Raw genomic sequence first — 21855 nt, 5'->3', positions numbered from 1 at the left:
AACGAATGAAATGATATTTACTATATATAATTAATGTGTCTTAATAAATATTTTGAACTTATTTTTTACCTATATAGGATACATACATATATAGCATAATTAAAAAAAAAATTTAGTTTGGATTCTTTGGTAGTTTTTAATAAACATACTTATTCTCATGTGTCATCTTATTTTCCTCCGTGTATCGATTGCAATTACAGTCGAATAGACCCTGCAATGAGGCAAGGTCCTTACGGGACACGCCACACACTCCCGAATCACGCTCCCGAACACGTGTGCTATGTAAAATACAAAAGTATAATGCAAATGGTGTGCCCCGTGGGATGGGATCCCCTCCTCGGTGGAGGGTAAGGTTAAAAGGGGGAGGCAGTCCCTCCTCGCTTAATTAGCCAGCTGGCTTATTTATTATTCACCGGCAATGCCTGACTGCCAACCTGGCCTGCCTGCTCCAGCCTAATGAATCACAGTTTTTGTAGTGGAAATTTTAATTTTTCATTAGCATGCAAAGCAACAAAGCGACACGAAAATATATGACCTTGTGCGAGTAGTTTTTGTGACTGCCCTTGTTGCCCCGGCCCCTGGCCCCCGGCCCAATACCATTTCCTTTTGGCCCACCTGCCCGGAACATTTGTCACCGGCGCCGAGGACCTGAGTGATGGAGCTCACGGCCCAGGAGCAGCCGAAAAGAGCAACAAATGGAAGAAAAATGTGAAAAGCATGTTGAAAGGATTAATGCACACATCATTTAACCGGAGAAAAGGCCTGGCAGATAGGTGAAAGTCCTTGGCCGACCCTTTCCATCATCCTCCGCTGCCATTTCCCTGCACGGCCCATTGAGAACTCGAGTCCCGAAATGACAGTTTTCCCAGCCGCTGGACACAGTCCGTAGTCCATCTCTGGTCTCCGGTCAGGGCTATGAAGTTGATGGGGTCCTTTATGGGGATTTGCGGCTGGCCGAGACTTGTTCTTTGCGGCTTTTTCCCAGTGTAAGCGGTTCGAGTTGGCTGCGTTTAGTTATTTTTATGCACGATTTAATTTTTGTTCACTTATTTACATTTCGGTCAAAGTATTAGTGGTCGGCTTCGAGGGTTGTCGAACTCTTTAATGTTTATGCTAACGAGAATGGAAAACGGTAAACATTAAAGGGGAAGTGCTCATAAATTGCTGAAACGTTTTCGGGATGAAGCTAGAGCTTGCAGCACCTTAAATGAAAAAAAATTTAAGAAGTACCTAAAGCCTAGGCTTACACTTAAAGCTAGAATTTAATTTCTCATCTATTAAACATCAGATACATAAGATACATATATTTCATTATTTTTTGTTATTTAAAGTAAGTTAAATGTTTCATCGAAGAAAATCACCCCTTAACGAGGTGTACTTTCGTGGCTTTGGGTCTAGTTGGATTCTATACACAATTCACAAATATTTATTTAACTATACAGCAGTGGTAACTTTTAAAAGTTGGTTTTTGTTACATATCTTATCCAATTCTTCCAAAAGATGATTAAAACAATAGGGAAAGACAAAGAATGTATACATTTTATGGGGTCGGAAGGGCTTTGTTTAACCTGTTACTTACTTTCCGATGAATATAATAATAAATAAAATTAATAAATAATATTTATCATTCCCATGAAGCACAAGCCCCTTAATCCCGTAATTTAAAATCAATATTTATAATGCCAGCGACCCCATGCAGCTGATTGCAACCTCAACGTATATCCCCCCATCACCTCTCAATCTGATCAATAGGACAACTGTCGAAGCTGTGACCGAAGGCAAACCAAATCCAATCCAATCCGAAACCGCAGACATTTCATTGAGTGACCGTAGGACCGCCCGAGCGGTCACGTTTGCAGCTCAGCGTTTCGGGACCCGCGGTTGGACGCCATTTGCTCATAATTCAGAGCCCGGCGGGCTCGGCAATTGCATTACCAAAATAATAAATCAATAGCCATTTGATGGAGCTAAATGGGATTACTGACAGTCGGCGAGGCCCCGACTGCCTTATCCCGTCTGCGCGCATTTATGACATAATTCAATTCATTTCTTTAAATTCATTTTTCAGCGAAATAAGCAGATAAATAAATAAACTTGTGCCCTGTCCGAAATTGATTTTTATGGCGCGCCGCTTGCATGAAAAATTCAACTGATTTTATCCTCAGTGCTAACAAAGAAAATGCGGGAATATTCGTGCCAGCGGATGCAGGTGCCAAAGGAAAATTAAGAGGAAAAAGCTGTGGGCGGAGGAAAAGTGGCGGCAGCGACGGAAAATATGCCAGCAATTGCCACATCAAGCCAGCCACATATTGCAGCAATCACACACACATGTCGGAATCCGTTCCCGAACTCGTTTTCTCCTCCACTTTAAATTCCACAGAAATCCATTTTCACTCCCAGAAGTTCTTTACGCAATTAAATCTTTTAAGGAATTACATTACTCACACGTCAGTAGAAATATTTTAATTAATTTCCTCCCGTTTAAGCTAATATCTTTAGCTCAAGTTATTACCCGCATTTCTGAAAACTTTTCCTCACTTCACTTCTAGTGCGAACACAATACGAAAACTTTAAATTTCGATTTGTTTCGTTAACTTTTGCCCAACGAGATTTGCAGAACACCTTTGCAAAAGTTTGAACAACTTTTCGAACGCAAAAAAACGAACAAAACAAATTGGAGGGAGGAAAAGATTGGGTACTGCAGGAAATGCTGCTCGTATTTCGGTTTTGTTAATTTTATTTGCTTGCTTTTATGCCTTATTTTTATTCATTTCTTTAGATGTTCGAGTGCCCCGCTCGCCCGCGATTTGGTTTCCCTCAACCGATTTTACTTTTTCATTTCGGCGCCGGCTTGATATAAATTTTTGACAACATTGAATGACGGCAGTGGCATGCAGCACGTGATACAAAGCTGTACACTTTAAATAATTTTGTGCGCTGCTTAAATTTACTTATTTACTTTCTATCCATTTTTGCAAAGAAGCAGCATAAGCTACAACACATAAAAAACTATTTTACAACTAGAATTTTAAAATCTAGCACTATAAATCTATTTGTAATAAAAAAATATAATGTACATTTCCTTTGAAACCTACATTTTAAATTTTGAAATTTTTACATACTTTTTTAAAAAATAAGATGTACATTTCCTTTGACTTTTGACTTTGACTGAGATCTTTAAAAAAAGGAGTCATCTTAGAATATTTTTCAAAAACACTTTGTCAATCTGAATTAAACCTATGATTTTGTAATAAGTAAAATAAAATCAAATAAAGATATTTCCATAAATCATTGAAGCAAATTTAAATTAAAATTCATTAATTTATATTAAAATGGTTATTTATCAAATTTTAAAGACCTAATATTATCATTATTTAAAAATATTATTAAATACATAAAATTCTTGATTGAAAGATAAAGTTCAGGATTTGGTCAACTATTTTAAATTTGGAAATCACTTACTAAAACAGAAAGAGTTAGTTCGCTTAAAAATTAATATTAAATATTTATATTACATTTCTTCCTGTGTATTTTTAGCCGTGTGTGTCTTATTTGCAGGTTATCAGGCGACTGAAGGAGGAATTCGGCACAACACTCAGACGCAGGACAGACAGGATCCATACGTGTGCAAAACTCGAAATAAATTTGACTCCCACACACACTCGCACACAGGCGCATCCTCGGGCCGTCTGAGTGTTGCTTTGAAAAATAGGCAATGTGCGGAAATTTTGATTTTTCGCCCGACTTGGCAAAGGCGTCGAGGGTCCCACGAATTTAGTTTTGTGTGTCTGACTTACAGCGAAATCAAATTAACTTGTGCACACTTTTGGGCGCCCAAAACGAAGGCGAAGAAAGGAACGAGCCAAAATGCTGCGACGTGACTTTCCATCCGCCAATGCAAATGCCAACCGGAAGTCCTGAGTGTAGATGTGTGAGTGTGTGTGTGCCGATGTGCATGTGTAAATTTATTCACTGACGTCTTTTATAAGGGGCAATTTCAAACATTTTGTCATTAAGTCGACAAATTTTTAGAACGTTGTCGCATTTCGGGCCGAGGTAATTACAAAATGAAGTGCACGTGAGACACGGAGGGAAAGCCAAATAAAAGAGAGTCATAAAAAGGAAATAAAAGGCGGAGTGGGGCGTCAGGGGCGTGGCAAATGAAAACAGACGTCAAATGAATTTGTCCTTTACCGTGTCCCATTTCCCCGCCACAAGCGCGGTACTCAAATATACTTTGAATTGCTTGATGTCTTTTTATAGCCTGCAGTGGTACATAACCCGCTTGATGAGCTGTGAGCTTTTAAATTATATTACTTATTTGAATATATATTATTTACTTTAAAGCTGAAATCGAAAGATATTTTTTACTTTGCTTTTGCAAAGTTTAAAGGCTTGAAAAATATCCTAATTTGAATGAAAGAGCATCATCTACTTCTTTATTTATTTTTATTTATTTATTATGTAACATTTGCTTGATCTATTTATTTATTACTCCATTTATTTATTCATTAATTCAAGAAGAACATCTTAGTACTAGAAATTTGTATAAAAACCTTTTCTTTTAGGCACTAGAGTGGTATTCCAAATAGTGGTTAATTTACTACCTTCAATAGCCAACCGAAATTAACGCAAACAGAAGTTCCTTTTCATTTTTCAGAGGCAGTAATTAAAAAACAGTTTCTGTTGATTTTCGCCAACTACTAGGTTTATTTATTTTTAATTACTGACCAGCGAAGCTATTTACATTGTAGATGAGGAGGGTATCTGAAACATTATCTAAATCGCACGCAACTATTAGCACCTAAACGCCCGCCACATGCAGACATAAATCAAAACTGGCTTCATAAAATATTTATGCCCGCCCACACATGCTGGGAAACCCACAACAACATAAAGACCGACAATCCGAAGTGTTAAATAAAAAGGAGGGCCCATTTGTGCGGGAAAGGGGAAACGGAAATGTTCAACCATTGAGAAAAAACTATGCAACTGGTTGGCAATTTAAAAAGGAAAAAAGGTTTTGAAAAGGTTTTATAAATGCTAGCACTGCTGAACGGCGATAAGCCCCTTCCAACCCCCCGAAATGTGTGCAAACAAATTAAAAATTGGCCATAAAAAAATAATCATATTGCGGCCTGAGCCAAAACAAACAAGCGACATTACATTGATAAAGGCAATGGCCAAAAGGGGCAAGGCCGCCAATAAAGAACGCAACTCGGGGCTTCGGATCAGCAATAAAGACGCTTCCAGCGGCTCCAGAAGCCGGCAAAAACACTTGAGTGGCTGGAACGACAATGGTGAACATTTTTTGGTTCGTATTAAAAGCAACTTCCAAGTCATTAACCCGTTTATGACGCTCAACTTGGCCGAGTCCCCGCCTCTGGCCCACAATAAAGCGGCAATAAAATGGCTGGCACAAACACATATGTACCGCGTACATGTGTGTGCTTGTGGGCGGGCCAACTTAAAGCGTTTAACGGCTCATTTATTGCGGAACATAGCCTCGGCCTGGAGCCTCAGCCCGGCATAAAATGTTATTAAAAACGCGGCCATAGAACCGCCGGAGCACGCGCCCATTATGTGTTTAATCTCTGACCGACCAGGACCGAACATGGTATCCTAGCGAACCACAACATTGCCAAATTTCACAATAATATTGACAGAGGAGCGATGAGATGGTGGCCAGCGGTTTGGAACAAATGGCGAGCGGAGACGGATGCAGCAAACTCGTTTCGCCGCTTTGCTTCCATCGGTGCGCATGGGCATGAGAAAGTACTCAAAGTGCATATGTCCACATGTGAACTCGGAGGAAGCACGATGTCCCACAGTTAACGCACTAATGAGACAAAAAATGTCAAAGAGGGACTTTTATCCTGCGTAATGGAAAGAATATGGTGTGGGCTTGGCGGTGAATACATAATTGCAAAGCTGGAATAGGGAAACACCGACTCCACAGATACCATTAAAAATATTGGTAATTTTCCATACTATTTTTTACAAAAACTTAGTTTTTAAATCACCTTTAAATGTGCCAGTAAGTATGCTACAAGATAGTTTTGAACAAAAATGTCTGTATATTTGAAATCACTTTAAAATTTAGGTGTCAGTGAGTATGCCACAATACATCTTAAGCTTGAAAGTATAATGAATTTGTTTAGACATATTACTTCCTTTATTCTCAGCATACTTTTAGGCTCTACAAAATGTCATTTAAAAGTGATGTCAGCCTCCTAGTGACTTTAATGGCACCCACATAGCACTATTTTGAAGTAAAACTTTATTTTTTCTTAAGAGTAGTTTTTAAATCCCTCTTTTAGTGAGTCAATCATAGTTTCAGTGTTGTTTTAATGCAAAACTGGGGTATTTTGAGTTTTTGATAGCATACATTAAGACCCAACAAGAACTGGACACTAGACATTTTTGCTGCTCCCAGTAGTTTTAGGATGCCCTCTCCTCTGTCCCCAATTAGTCCCCTAGGCTCTGCGGCAAAGAGTATACAAAGGAATTTACGGTTGATGTGGCTTGTCTGTTTATGGCAAAGCGGCTAAGTTGTTGGCAGGACTGCAGGACCTAAGCGGTTTTGGGTTTGTTATCCGCCGCACACACAGGCTAACACACAAACACACTGTGACAGAGGCTCAGCCAAAGCTCACGCACATTATGCTAATATCACCCCCACCATGGTGTTAGTGGGTTAAGGACATTTTTATGTATATATGCCCACGCACATCGGCCATCGACATCGTGTGTGTTGGCCATCTGCGTTCGGCTGTGTGCACGCATGTTAAATGAGCGTAATGCCACTATTATTGGACACATTACAAACAAAATGAAAGTGGTGCCGCACACAGAGCGTTGTTTGGCCTTAAAGTTCTTGGCCGAATGGATTACGGCATATTGCAGTTGGCATATTAAACTGGCATCAGTTCCGCAATAATTGAGCACATCGATTTAGCCGCTCAGCACCCAGAGGCAAATCAGGTGCTTCTATGCCGTCGCAATTGATGGCAAATTTCCTATTCCATTATCCAAACTTGGCTGGTCAATAATGCAGGCTGGCAGCCTCTGCTGGTCATAACTTGGCTTAGATAACCAACTGCCTGACCCCAATTGGATCACACTCTTTTCCTCATCAGCACACGAAGAAAAAGGTGGTATCTCTAATTATTTGATTATGTTTCAATTATTTTTATAATAAAAAATTAAATTATAATATTCCACACAACATTTGATGATATAATACCAAATACCTAAAAAACAGATGGAGATAACAATAAGTCAGCGTAAATAAAAACATCAAACAGAATAAATTAATTTGTGTCCATGGACTTGCAAATCCCAGTGGATAAATATAGTTCCTTGATAAAAAACATTGTGCAAATATATTTTTTAATGGCATTGGGCTACTCGGGTGGTCCCCACTGAGAAATTAAAAACAATTTGACATCCAAGCCTTTTATTTTTCAATTAATTATTGAAATGCACAATAACTCCTACAAATTTCTCGCTGTTCCCTCGTTACCTGTTTCGCTATCATAACGGCTATGGAGAGTCAATTTTTATGGCCAAGTAGTATCCACAAATTCTTGAAAAACCCACCCGAGGCCGAATCCATTGACATCCTCTTAGCATCATCGGAATCACCACCATCATCATCATCATATCGACATTTGGCTGTGACAAAAAGTTAAAACTTTCACCCAACAAAAACCGCTTTAGTGCCCGAATAGTTGCCCCCGAAAATGGAGTGCTTCGTTTAGCAATAAAAAATTGATTACACATATTTTGCAGGCGGTCGCACTAGAGTTTAGGTGTATTATCGATTTGCAATGCTCGAACCTTTTCGGTTGACAGAAAAAGAGAATGGATGTGCTCCGGGGGACAGGAAACACCTCTGGATCCACTTTGCGTCACATTATGGCACAATCGGGACTCGTATATAGAGAAATAGCAGCGGCGATTAAACGGAAGAAATACTGCCTTGGGGGCCGCGACAAAGCACGAAATTTCAACTTAAACCCAAATTCAGTGTCGGTAACTGCAGGGGAAAAAGGGGGCGAGGCGGCTAGCGAAAGAGAAAGAAAATCAAAATGTAGGTATAAATCATAATTTTCAGGCAGAAATCTCCAGAGATGAGCTTTCAGCGCAGACTTGGCTGAGGGATGTGGGATCTGGGATGTTCTGCCCCTGCCTTTCCGGCAGGTATAATCCCTCAAAGCAGAAACGCAACTCAAGCATTTCGGACGCCGCTTTCAAACTCCACTCGCTCTATGTGCATGGCCGGTGCTGTAGCCCTGTGTGTGCCAACAATTTATGCGCTTCGTCGCTTCCCGTCTACTCCGAATGATTTGCCTTGGCCCAAGTCCCGGCCGAATCCCTCCCATCCATCTACTTCGCCTCAAGTTCAATTTATTTTGCGCATAAAAAATATCTAAGCATTTTTGCCGGCTGTCCTTATGCAGGAGTATGGGTGACTTGACTTGTGCTGCCGAAGGTCTAAAAATTTGCCTATTCCACAGGCTAGAGATGAGGAAATCATTTGACACATCTAAATAATATATACCTGGTTGTATTCATAAATAATAATACAACTTTAGGAGGAAGCTTAAAGACAAATGCTTTAAATATTTTAAACTAAATATATCAAAAATTTATAAAATATCGGTCTGTAAAACGGAAATACTTTTTTCAAGCTCTAATAATTTAGGAATTTATATTAGACATCTACTAAGTTCCCGTCCTTGTAGCTATATCCCTATCCCACCACTGATTGCTCCCAAAAACCAGCTTGCAGCACACACAAATGCCTGCAACATGAGAAATTGCTTATAAATCACAAGAAACTCCGCCCTCCTTCTGCCTCAACACTCATACGCAATGCATGTACTTTGATTTACCGCTTCGGTTTTTCGCCTTCGAAATCTACATATTACACACATGCCCGCGCCCCCAAGTAAATAAATATTACGTGTATTATGTGTATGCCCCGTACTTCTAGCTTGAAGAATGGTTTATTAAATAAATGCTATCTGCTGCGAAGGGGAAAAGGCGAAAGCAGCACGAAAACTATTCGGTCATACGAAATTTGTCAACGCGTCATCAACATCCAATTGACATGCCAAGTAATTTGCTGCTAAGCAACACACCAAATACAAAAGGCGGAAAACTCCCGCGACCTCCGACCTCCAGCCACCAATCCACCCACTCACCCCCCCGTTGAGTTGGGATTTTCACAGGGTTCACCGAGCGAAAGAAGTGCTCTGGACTCTTATTTTACTCTTTTTGGCTGCTCAATGGTTGTACAAATGCTAGTATTCCACTTTCCTCCCTCTATAAATGTACTTGAAAACTCCATTGATCAGCGTTAAAAGAAAAATAAAAGGCAAAAACCAAAATTAATTGAAAATGTATTTAATTTCAGGCAAGGCAAATCTTGTATAGAACCATATTTCTGCGAGTTTCTCATTACGAGAAGAATTGTGTTTAATAATTAATAAGAAAATGTTTAAGTAATATAATAATATTTATTTAAAAACTACAAGAGTACGAAAGTTTCTAAAGGGGATTGTGAAAATATTTGAGAGCTGAGATGAAAAGCGTGGAACAAAACTAACTTATTCTTTTTGCAAAATACCTAAACAAAAAACTATAGAATGCCCACCATTTGTTAACCAAATCTAGGCTGCTTTATAATCTGCAAGGGTATTTGAAGTTTCAGTTACCTTTCGCCTCCTGATTTTTTTATAAGCCTCAGCTTTTTTCGGTGAACACATGTCAAGGCATTTAAGATTTATATTTCTCTCGATTTTTTGCCGGACCTTGTCCGCAGGCGAAATTGTTGAGCTGCTCCCGCTCCAATCCGCCGGCTGTGCGGTGTTTTACATGCATATTTGATGGGGCAGTGAGTTTCGGGGGCTACAAAACGGCCATGTGCATGCAGTGCTTTTTTAACGCGCTTTCATGGCTAGCTGCATTCAAGTGGGGTTCTCGCTCTAACCGCCAGAATTTCCCCCTTTTCGGGGCGTTTTAATTGTCAGGCAGCACCCGGGATTCGTTGGCAATTGAAAGGGATTTGGGCCTGGTCCAAAAAGAGGATTTAAGAATTTCCAGCAGGATTAGTTGACCAAACTATGCCATGAAGAGGGCTTTAAAAGGAAATGATTGAAAAGCTATCAGGGGAAATATTTAGAAGAATACCGAATAAATCTTTTGCTGAATCAACAACCAGAGATGAGCTGACTTTAATATTTTTATCACCGCAACAAAGCCAATCTGTGGTCATATCAAAACTTTGTGCAAACCAGAAATCGACACATTTCCATAAGTTCCCACAGCAATCTGAAGAGCTCAGTAAGCGCACAAAAAAGAGTTTAAAGCAAACAATGACTGAACTAAAAAGGGGAAGGCAAGAGCTAACAAAGAGGCAGACGAACTCCGCCTACCTCGAAAATGAGACCTTTCCATTGTTACCCTGGCCGGCTGGCCCGGCATATCCTGGCCACAAGGAGCGTGCAACGCTGCGTATGAGTGATGCGGGCATTTTTAAATTATGCACGAGTTTTTCCTGCCCCGCCGCCGTCTCATGTGAGCAAGCAAATTTTCCACACAATAAAATTGTTCACACTTTTTATGCACAAAGGGGGCGACAGGTGGAATGCCGAGAGCGGGGCAGTCCCTTTGTCCACACAAAATAAATTAGAATGCCTGAAAATTGAAAATGCAAGCCTTCAATTAAGGCTGCAGGCCAATTGCCTTGATACATTATGAAAATGCAGCCAGCGAAGCGTGCGGAACCTTGACATTTTGCAGAGCCCAAAAGCAACATTCTGTTCGGTCGCCTGTCTGTCAAGCGAAATATGCCAGTCTTTGATAAGCGAAGTATGCCAGCACACGTCATCAACAGCCACGGCAAAAAGAACCCTCAAAGCACATTGAAAATATGTGCAAGCCCGCTTATTGCAGACTGGAGCCCAGTTAAGCCAGCTTTGGATGAATATTAATTAAACAAGAGGAGTTTGCTTAAAGCCATGCTTACAGTATTTAAGATTTTTAGGGAAATTCCTTTTCATTAATACTTAATAAAGAATAAAAAGCAAATTAAAAGTTCATAGATTTAAAAAAACAAATATGCTTAAACCAAAGACACTAGAGTATATAGTGAGATTGTTTTGGTCCTTGCTTAAACTTTTTGGATTGCTTCTTGATTTGCTCTTTAATCGTCAAACTTTGTGTTATAGGCATTATAAAATATATTAACCAAATTCGACTTGATGTTAGAGAAATATTTAGCAAACGCGTTTTAATGATATCCGCTTACTTAATAAATATATAAAATAAAGAAGTAAAAAAAGATTACGATTTAAGCAGATTTTTATTGAAATACCAAATTTAAGTTTTCGAATCCTTATACGGTTAGTACTATAACTATAGTACCTGGTTTGTTAAGCTTTCCAGAAAACTCTACTTTTACAAACTTAGTATACAACTAAGAATGAATTTCATTAAATTAATTAAAATAAACCTTGATTTCTTGAAAACCCTTCATAAATCCCGCAGAAACTGGCTCTGCACAAGAGTAAAATTTCAACAGACACAGGGCCAGGGGCGAATCGAGTAAAACCAAAGTTAGCTTAAAGTTAGGGCTGGCAGTCTTTGAACTCTGATTGTGCCCGCTCTAAGCCCTCTTGCCTCAGCCCATGGAAATGGTAACAAAGATGGCGGATAGATGCAATGATAAATGACAAAGCTAATGCGCCTCCAACGCTCCGGCAAACGCACCACGGAAATGCTATGGAAATGCCTTCGCAATGCCACTCAAGGATGGCAAGGCATTTGCCTGCTGCCGGCGGCATCTGGTGCCATAAATGTCTGCACAATGTTCCAGGTGCAGGTGCAGGTGCAGGTGAAAGTGCCTGGTGCTGGGGAAAGCCTGCGGGAAAGCGGGAAAAGGGCCGAAACGAGACGTGCGACAAGCTGAAAGTCGCCTGCAGCTTGAGCTTGACATTTGCCTGACAATCGGCGGACACACTCAGCCACACCATTCACCACCCCCGGCGTCGCGGATTTTTCCGCTGCTCTGATTTTGAATAGCTCACTTACCTAATAAATGCCTGAGCTACAGTTTTTCCTTGGGTTTTCCCCCAGCCTGTGCTAATGCTGTGCAAATTCAAGTTCTCATCCTTGAGGATTCTGTTTTACGACCCTCGCTTGGATTAGATCATAATGCATAGCCTGATATAAGTCACTGCTTAAAGTGGCTCACGAAAAATAAGTGAAAAGTCGGGGATTAAATTGAAAGCGCATTTTGTTGCAATGTGAATACTGTTATCCATGTTAAAATTGATTTAATCAATTACATTTATTTACTAGAAGGAGAAATAGATATTCCTTTTAATATATCGCATTTTGGGAATTTAAAAATTATAACCAATTCTAAGGTCTGAAAAGAGGTTTTGCTAGATGAAATATAAATAATCTTGACGATGTTTCATTCGGAATTTTAATATTTCAACTATTTTATAAAATTTGTATATGGGACTTTTTGTCATTTATATATAATAAAACATTTCAAAAATACTTAGATTTATTTAAAATTATCTGAAAAATCGTGACTTGAAGTTGTGGTAAAAACGTCTCAGATTTACAATTGTAGAGGCCGTGGAAAAATTGTCTCCACTTACTCTCACCTATCTAGGTTAATTCTTGGAATTTATTTCTCTGGCCCCAGTAAAGTACACTTAACTTTGTGCCCCCGCCCTCGATCAAGTGTTGTTTATTACGGCCCAGTATTTCTCAGATCTTTCGCCGGAAAGAGCTTGCCGACACATATCTACCTTGAGAAAGCAACAATCAGTCCCCCAAGGCCACGACGACGAGGCAAAAAGTTGGCAAGTAAATTTATTTATTGAGTCACTTACTTGCCAAGGAAGCTCCCTCGTCCTCCCAACAGCGAATGTGTGTTTGGCCTGAATTTATGTGTGTTTTGGCTGCTGACTTTTACTTGGCTTTCCACACATTCGCCTGGTAATTGTATTAAATTTCAATTAATGAAATATGTGGCTACGACATATTGAGGAGTGAATTTAAAGAGGATCTGGTTTATGGTATCGTATTTCTTTATGCGTGGAAGGAGGCATTCGTTGATAAACGTGTGTAAACCATTTTATTTGAACAATAATAATGCTATACTATTATCAGCCTAGTCACTTTTTGTATATTTTGTATTGGAATACCAGATATACTATCCTATAAAGTTTTAAAAATGTATATATATATATATATTTTAAACTTGCAAGTCACAAGTTGAAAGGTATAATAGAAAAAAACATCTCTTTATATATTCTCAATTAAAACCCATTTTTAAGGATAACAATACGAATACTTATTAAATTTTTAGTAACACTTTTATCTTGTGCAAGTACATGAGGTCCTCGATGGTTATTTTCCATCGAAGGCGTTGGTCGTGAAGGTCCCTACGAATTTGTTTTTATTTTTTATGGCAATCGAAGTGAACTTTGTGCTGTTGTTTTGGGGCATATTCCAATTTTGTTGGTCATAAATTTTAGCGAGACGGGCAAATGAAAAGCACAGCGTAAAGGAAAATATTTAAATTTCCTCGGTCTCCCATTTTATTTTGGTTTTTTTCGGCAGCCCTTTTTTCCAGTTCGGTCGAAGGGAGCGGGAGTTCTGTGAGAAAAAATCTGCTTAAATGTACTTCCGTCATAAAATAACGGTAATGCAGAGCAATGTGCGTCTGCGGGTGTGGGTGGGTGTGTGGGTGTGTTTGTTGTGGCTGTGTGTGTGGCCCACGTAGCAGGACGAGCAAGGAAAACCTTTTTATAAATGTTGCTTCGCAGCTTCCGCAAAATAATAAAACAAAGAGCCAGCTGCCAGGAAATCGCCCGTCCAAAGGCAGCCGACAGAGAATGCTTTTAAATGTGACACACACCCCGCACACACACTGGCGAAAAAATTAATAAATTTGTGCAACAAAGTTGCCTTCAAGGCACCGCAACGCCACCGACCCACGGAGCCACTTCCCCACATTGCGCACTTTGTTTGTTTTAATTTTTTCTGCTCGCAACCCTTTTTGTGTTTGTTTTGATGGCCCAAAACACTGGGCGGCGACAGTTGTTTGAAGTTTATTTTGCAAATGTTTATTCATGGTTATGCAGTGGTATTCCCAATTGTATTGTGCTTTCTTATTATTTTTTTTTATTGCAGTAGTGTCAATGCGACAATAAATGGTAACTGTATTTTAGAATGTTAATTGGCAAGGTTGCACTGTATTTTTATAACAATTATATGTTTTCAATGGCGCATAATTATTACAAAAATAAGGTTTCATTGAAGATACCTTTCATCACACTTAATGGAAATGTAGTGCATTAAATTATAAAAGGTTTAGCTTGGTATAAATCGAATAATAAAATAATATACTAAAAAATATTCTTTGGGTAAATATAATAGGCCCACAATTCAAAATTAAGTGACTTTTAATGACTTTTAAAATTAATCTACTTTCCAAATCACTTCCACATTTGCACCTTACTCCGCTGATAGCCACACATCACCCATAATTTCGAAGCGCATAATGGACAATTCATTGATTTACGTTTTGTATTTTGCTCGCTCATATCAAAAACTAATTAAAATTAGCCGAGAGGAAAACAAATTATCAGCTTAAAATGCATTCATCCAAAAAACAGTAGATATTTGGCAATGCATGAAACTGTTTTATTGGTAAATTGTGTAAATTTTTCCCAGCCAAAGCAATAAACAGCGAATTTAACCCATTAGCACTGCACCCAATTTGAATTAAACCTATAAGTTGTCAGCATAATATTAAAGACAGTATGACAACGGCTAAAACAAATAGATATACTCGTATTTGACATACCTTAAAGTAGCTTGACTTTCGGCCCACACTCCTGTGTTATCGAGTGGGTTCAGGGGCCTCTGGCTGTGGCAATTGACCACTTCACCGGCTGCTCTGGTATTTGTTTTTGTACTTGGGGTACTTTTTTTATTATTTTCCTCGTAGATACGCCCACAACACACGTCAATTAACCTACTTTCGTGCTGGCAGGGGGACTGGGCAAAAAACTAAACATAATAACCACTAGAACAATGCTCGCCATGTAACGAATGGGCCAAGTTAATTTGCTTAGGCTTTTGTTTCGGTTTCCTTTCCTTTTTCCTACGTTTCGTTTCGATTGCTCAAAGTATTTCCGGCAACACACGCACACACGGCCGCGAGGGACACTTTAGCCGGCTTTTTTGCCTTCTTGCGCCAAAATCCAATAAAACAGTCCTAGAGGAGCCAGGGAAATCACCCATACGCCGCGTGTGCCGTCCAGCACGAGCGAGTGACAGAAGCGAACTGAAACTGCGGACGGAGGACTGGACGCAAGTCGGAGTCTAAGTTGCTGCTGCCAACGGCGCACGCGTCGCTTTTAGTCAATGAAAAGCTTCGTGCCACACGGCACTTGCCGCCAACTGGAGTCCGAAAAGGGCTTCGTTTTTCGGAGAAGTCTGTTGCTGATGTTGCTGGTGCTCGGGGTGTTGCTGCCGCAGATGTTGCTGGTGCTGCCGCCGCTTGTCCTCTGGTTGTTGTCGTTGTCAGCGGCAACATAATCATCGGCGCGTGCTGCTCACTTCGCTGGCAGACGACTGGCAAACCAAAAACACAGCACACAGCACACAGAACGCACAACAATCCTGGCGCACAATTCGCGCCATGTCATGTCAACGAGACAGTCGAGACAAATGCCACAGATCCCCGGCCAAAGGACCCCCTTTCACCCATTCTCGGGCCCATTGTCAATTGTCTTGTGGGCTTAACTTTCCTTTATTTCTGTTTCCTTTTTCCGCTGTCTGTTTAATTTCTTTTATCAACAAGCTGCGGTCCCCAGTCCTCTGGTTATCCTTTCAATTGTCATTTGCTTGTTGCGTCGCCTACACTCGATTGGCTATCTCGCAGATACGAGAGAGTGTATGCGTCGGTTGGATACGCGTCGTAAGCCCTTTGTAATCGCCAGTTAATTTGATGCATTGGTCTCGCTTCTGGCTGCCAAAATCTGCTTAAGTTAATTGGGACTTATACGGGTTTTCACAAAGGTATTTTGGATCAATACTAAAATTAATTTTATTATAAACTAAGAAATTAATTAATTGTCTTTTTATTTCCTTTTTGTTTCGTGCATTTAAAATGTTTTTTCCTAATTTGATATTATTCATTACTTAATAAACTGCACAGTTATAAAAATTAGAAGACTTAAGAATCTATTAAATAAAAGACGTACACCCTTTTTTTGTAAGGAAACTACTTTAAATAAAATTTAAATGGAAGAACACTAAATATGCACTAAATATCATCTTACTTTACGTTTTAAGATACAATTTTTTTATCTTTAATGAATTTTTGTTTTTATATTTACAATTTAAATTGATGAATCTTATTAAGACTATGATTATTATGTAGCTGAAAATCAAAGATATATTTTAAAACAAGGTATAAATTTAAGACTTTTACTTAAACATCCCCTAACCCTGCCGACCTTTCGCAATGGTCCTTAGCCACGCATCTGGTCAGGTAAAGCCCTTGTAATCGCCTGTTAACTTGACATGACGATGCTTAACTGATTTATCTGTCTCATGGCTAAGACCCGGCATTGATGGCATGATGGATGGACAAATCGATGAATGGACGAAGAGAAGGAGGAGCAGGAAGCGATCCCGGACGATGAAAGATTGGCCAGCTTTTTGCCACTTTCCAAATTAAATCGCTTAGTCGAGCGTTTAAATTTAATGCATTCGAGCTGCTTAGCCTCGTCGGCAGTTAACGTTTTTAGTCTGTTTGCTCGCCAGCGGACTGCACTCAATCTGCATCTTTACTTAGCAAATTGCATCTGTGCCTGGCGTCTCAATGCTGGCGCATAAATTGCGGTCCCTTGTGCACAGCGTTTTTGATTTGGCAAGCAAACAAGATAAATTATGCTAAAATACACGCCGAGTCGGCAGGAAGATGGCCACTTGTTGAGATTTTCCGCCCCGGCTGAGTCAATACAATGTATTGTGACACTGCACAATGGCATTATGCCTGATTATGCTCGTGTAAGAGTCGTTATTTATTATGAAAATCTGCTGGCTCAGAATTTCATTTAAAAGTTTTGGGCCCAGGGCTTTCGGCTGCTCCACGGCTCAGGCAAATACAATTTGCAATTTCACAAATTTTACAAGGGAACAAATCTTAAATGTGCCGCCTTCTGACCATGGCCAACGGAGTGGTTTTAGGAGGCGAGTGGCGACGGCAGCGGCCTAAGCCCCGGGCCAGGCCATTTTAATCCCTTTTAAATTGATATTGTAATTGGTTTCTGTATGTAGTTATGAATTTCAATATGTCGGCCGGGCTCTGCCTCTAGTTTCCCATGTTTTCTGTTTGTCTTTCACGTGGGTCCTGCTCCACCACACATGTTATGTATGAATTATGTGATTTTGGTGGCCTTAGCCGTCGGTACCCTTGTGCTGGTGTGGATTACGCAAGGCAATTCATATTTGCTTTGTGGTGAGTAATAGTTGATGTTTGAGTAGGACGACTGGGTTCTTCTTGAATTTGAGGGTATATCTGGTACAAATATACTAAAAAAATTATTTTACAAATTAAATTATCATTTTATTAATGTGCGTTTATTTAAAATAAAATAAACGCATTTTTCCTGTAGTACAGCTTGAATACATCATTTCAATATTGTGTTACTTAAATTGTCATATTTTAGTAATGGAATAAAAAAGGCTTTAAATGTAAACCAAGAAATACAAAAAAGGAATTTCTTATTTGTACCTAGACATAGTCTATATAAAAAAGGAATTTCTTATTTGTACCTAGACATAGTCAAATGTATAAATATAAATAAATATATAACTCACCTAGCTATAAAAACAAACGTTTTAGGTAGTTTGAGAATGAATAAATAAAATAAATAATTTATTATTTTTCTAACCATACATTTTCCTAGTAAGAATTTATTAACACAAAACAAACATTGTATTCAAAAAGTAAGAACTATTATTTAATATCAAAAATTACCATTCATAATTTTTTGTAAAAGAGGTATCACTACTGCATGGAACATTTAAAAGGTCATAAAATATATAATTTTATATTTCTGAGCGTATTCATTTCAATCAAAAGCTGAACAATACAAATATTATTTATAAATTACTCATGCAGTTCTTACGCAGCTTAACTATTAATAGTTTCAAATTCCAATGCCTTTAAAATCCAACCGTAAACTAATTACATTTGTGCAATTAAAAACTTGAAAGCCTCATTTAATTTATAAAGTTTAGCACACAGGCTAATCGCCTGCTAAAACAAGCTTTCACATAGCCGAAACTATCAAAAACTTTCGACTTTAATAAGCCACACGAACTTTGCTCTGCATCCAAAATCTAAGGCGACGCAAAAGCGTTAGATATATGGCGAAAGTATCTCACAACTCCACTCCACTCCGGCCACTTAATAAATATTTCACGAGCCACTAAAGATGTCGGCAGACTTGACATCGCACCGCCGCTTAAGTAATTATGAATATGGAAGCAATATCATGGCGACAGGTGCCCATCTTCACCTCGAAAACAAGGCAAGTGCGACTGAGAAGAATATTTTGATTGCGCTTGGGGGACACATTTAAAGGTGAAAATTTTACAGCCTACCACCGTCGTGCTCCGCCGTCCTTTCCAAGACGGGAGTAAAGGGATTCTGTGCCTCTAGTTTTCTCAATGGGGCTTCAGCCACGCACAGGTTGCCCATTACGTGGTATTTGTCCTTATTTACCGTCAGAGGCCACCCGCCTGGATGCTTGGTTTATAAAGCACCTGCTTAACCCTAAAAGCGGAACCCACAACATAAAATAAGTAAGGAGGGAGAGACACTGAAAAAATCAATATGTGCATCACCTACAGCTTTGGAAACTAAAAAAGACATCATAATGCATAATAAAAATGGGAAATCGTCTAAAATCTTGTTAAAAATTGTATCTAAAATAACAGAAATACCTTTTTAATTTTAAATTATTTAGTGCACTTTAAAATTGTACCTTTATTAAATGCATAATAAATATAATTTAATGAAATACCAACATTAATTTTTATTATTAGAAACTGTTTTTTTGGCCTTATATTTTTTCCAAGTGCCCAGAAGCGGGCAACAGGAAGCTGTGGCAATAAAAGCAAATCCGTATTCAAGGTGCACAAGCCGGCTGAAATCTTTTGGGAACTAGAAAGCTGCAGCGTCGACGGGTTCACTTTGGGCCAGCCAGCAGATTATGTATTTACAGTCAGATAACTGCCGTTCTGGCCAAAGTCTGCCTCTCCAGCCTATTTCCCTTCACTGTTGTTGTAATAAGGTAACTGCCTAGATGATTGCCGGCAATTGTTGACCACGGCCCAAAGGCTTTCGGCCGTATCTGCTTTCACGTGTGTGTGAGGACCAAACTTAATGCTGAGTCAGCAAAAATCGGGTGTCGCCCATTTTGTTTATCTGCATAATAAACTCGCCTCGAATTATTGAAGCCCGCATTGTGGACACGTTCGTGTCGTCAGCAGGTGAAGGCCCCCAAAGGAATAAAGCCTTCGGGACTCTTGTTTGTTCAACACAGAAAGAGACTTGGGCAGAGCCGAGCAAACTTCTCAAATTTCATATCTAAGTGCTTTTTTGTGCATTTCTTATAAATTTACTCAACTATCAAATTGCCGATGAGTATTAGGCTAATGGAATGGTGTCTGTAATCTCCAGAGAAAGGCGAACACACAACAAAACAGCATACTCATACTACTGAATTCGAGCTTTGTAATCGATAAACTAAACAATGTTATCATGGATTTGACTAGATATAACAGAATAAGAGATGACAAAAGTCCAAGAACGATCAAAAGCCCCCTTAACTAATGACCTTAAGCAGAGCCCTTTAATATGCAAAACAAAAATAATGTTAGGAACTCACTTCAAACCCCAGATTACAAATCCAAAACTGGGTCTAGGCTGCCAGATGTAATCAAACCCATAAGGGGTGCGGCCAGAGCGCCACAAAGTATGCAACTATTTATGCACATGCTTAATGCTGAATGCAGAGGTTGCCAGAAGCTGGCAGGGAATTTTAGTTTGCTTAAAAAATTAAATACCCCTCGTGTTACACAACTCTGAACATGACATCTATGTCTGCTTGTCTGCTTGTCTGTCGGTCTGCCATTCAGTAAAGTTGCCATGGTGCGGCTTTTTTGGGATTCGCAGCCTGCAGTCACAAATGTCACAGGCCACGATGATGACGCCCGCCGCCCCTCCAGCGTAAAATATTATTTAATGCCCTCTGACAGTTGAGTGAAGCAATATCGTTTACATGCATTACCTATATGCACATCGCCATGTGTGAGCGGATATGCGAAGGCTCGGCAGGTGGCAGGGGCACTCAGACAGATTGCCATAGTGGCGGGGCACGAGGCGGGCGGGCTAAAATCACTTTTAAGCCAACATTTTCTGCCAGCGCCCCCCGCTAAGTTTTAAAAGCAAGGGAAGTCGGGGCCGCGGGAGCTGCGAATGAATGCCAGAAAATCGCTGGCGTTTATGCTCGCGAATATTTTCGGTGGTGTCTGTCTGTTCACTTATTTATGTGTTTCACTTGAATCGGCATGGGTCTTTAATTAAATCGCAACAGAGTTTGAATAAAGAGCTGCAAAGGCATTGCAATTTTTATTTTAACTACCATGATAATACTTTGCACTTTCCATTTAAAAAGGTTTAAAAAACATTGCTATAAGTAAATCAAGTATTTAATCCAATGCAATTGCGCTTATTGATACATTTGTATACCCACTACTCTTATACCTGTACCTATCTATTCTTCGTCATGTCAATAAGCCCCTCCATAGGCCTCTCAGTAAGCCTCGCAATAAAACTCGCAATAGGCCTTCAAAAATCCGCGAAATAAGCTTAGCAAAAAGCTTTGCAATTAGCCTAGCAATGAGCCTAGAAATGAGCCTAGCAATCAGATTCGCAAAGAGCATTGCAATATTCCTTATAAAAGACCTCTCAAAAAGCCTCGCAATAAGACCTTACAATATGCATCGCAAAAGACATCGGAATAAGCCTCGCAATGAGCATCGCAATGAACACCTTATGACCCCCGCAATCAGCTTAGCAATAAGCCTCACAATGAGCATTTAATTTTTTTTAAAGCAATTAGGAACTTAAAATATTTACTGCATTTAAATAAAAGCTGATATATTTTTTATGCTTTCGATTTTCCCTTTATCGAAATGTAAATTCCCAGAATGCTTGCATTTCATTTTCAACTCTTGCAGTCTTCAGTTTTTGTGGGCAAGTTGATGAACAATCATAAGGTAAACAAAAGGTACAATGAATTCGATGAAAAATCTGCAAGTCCAAACACCATAAACAAATAAGAAGCCCAGTAATTTTACAAATATTGTTTTAATAAAAGCTCACTTCCCTTTTTACTTTATTTAAATGGGATAATAATGCCCAAGTGTAAACATTTTGTTTTCAAATACGCAAATTCAAGGTAAATATGTTCACAGTTCTAACAAATTAAAGCAATTAGTTAGGTGATTGTCACTAAAAAATGAATTAAAACATCATTTGCATATGCTGCAGTAAACTAGTTTTTTTGTTGTGTTTTGATGGCATAGACAACTAAACAAAAACATTACAACTTTAACTGAAGCACAAAAAATACAAGGAAGCGAAAAAACGTAGAAAGCAAATTTATGCATGTATGAATGTATTTAAACAATTTGATCAATTAAAAGCAATTTTAGCCAGAAAAAGGCAGC

At 39.2% G+C, this 21855-nt stretch overlaps 1 protein-coding gene across 2 annotated transcripts in view; it reads right to left on the bottom strand.

Annotated features, from left to right (window-relative positions):
• Nucleotides 1-15368, bottom strand: part of LOC108028437 (basic-leucine zipper transcription factor A) — a 56607-nt gene extending 41239 nt beyond the window's left edge. For both annotated transcript variants that reach the window (XR_007763617.1, XM_017100267.3), the window contains exon 1: nucleotides 14903-15368. The gene's annotated coding sequence lies outside the window, so the exon portion shown is untranslated. The remainder of the gene's footprint in view (nucleotides 1-14902) is intronic.
• Nucleotides 15369-21855: the final 6487 nt, after the last annotated feature.

Source organism: Drosophila biarmipes, chromosome 3L, assembly GCF_025231255.1.
Source record: "Drosophila biarmipes strain raj3 chromosome 3L, RU_DBia_V1.1, whole genome shotgun sequence".
Classification (NCBI taxonomy): Eukaryota; Metazoa; Arthropoda; class Insecta; order Diptera; family Drosophilidae; genus Drosophila; species Drosophila biarmipes.
Note: the sequence above shows the minus strand (reverse complement) of the source record. Positions and strands in the feature narration are given on the sequence as shown.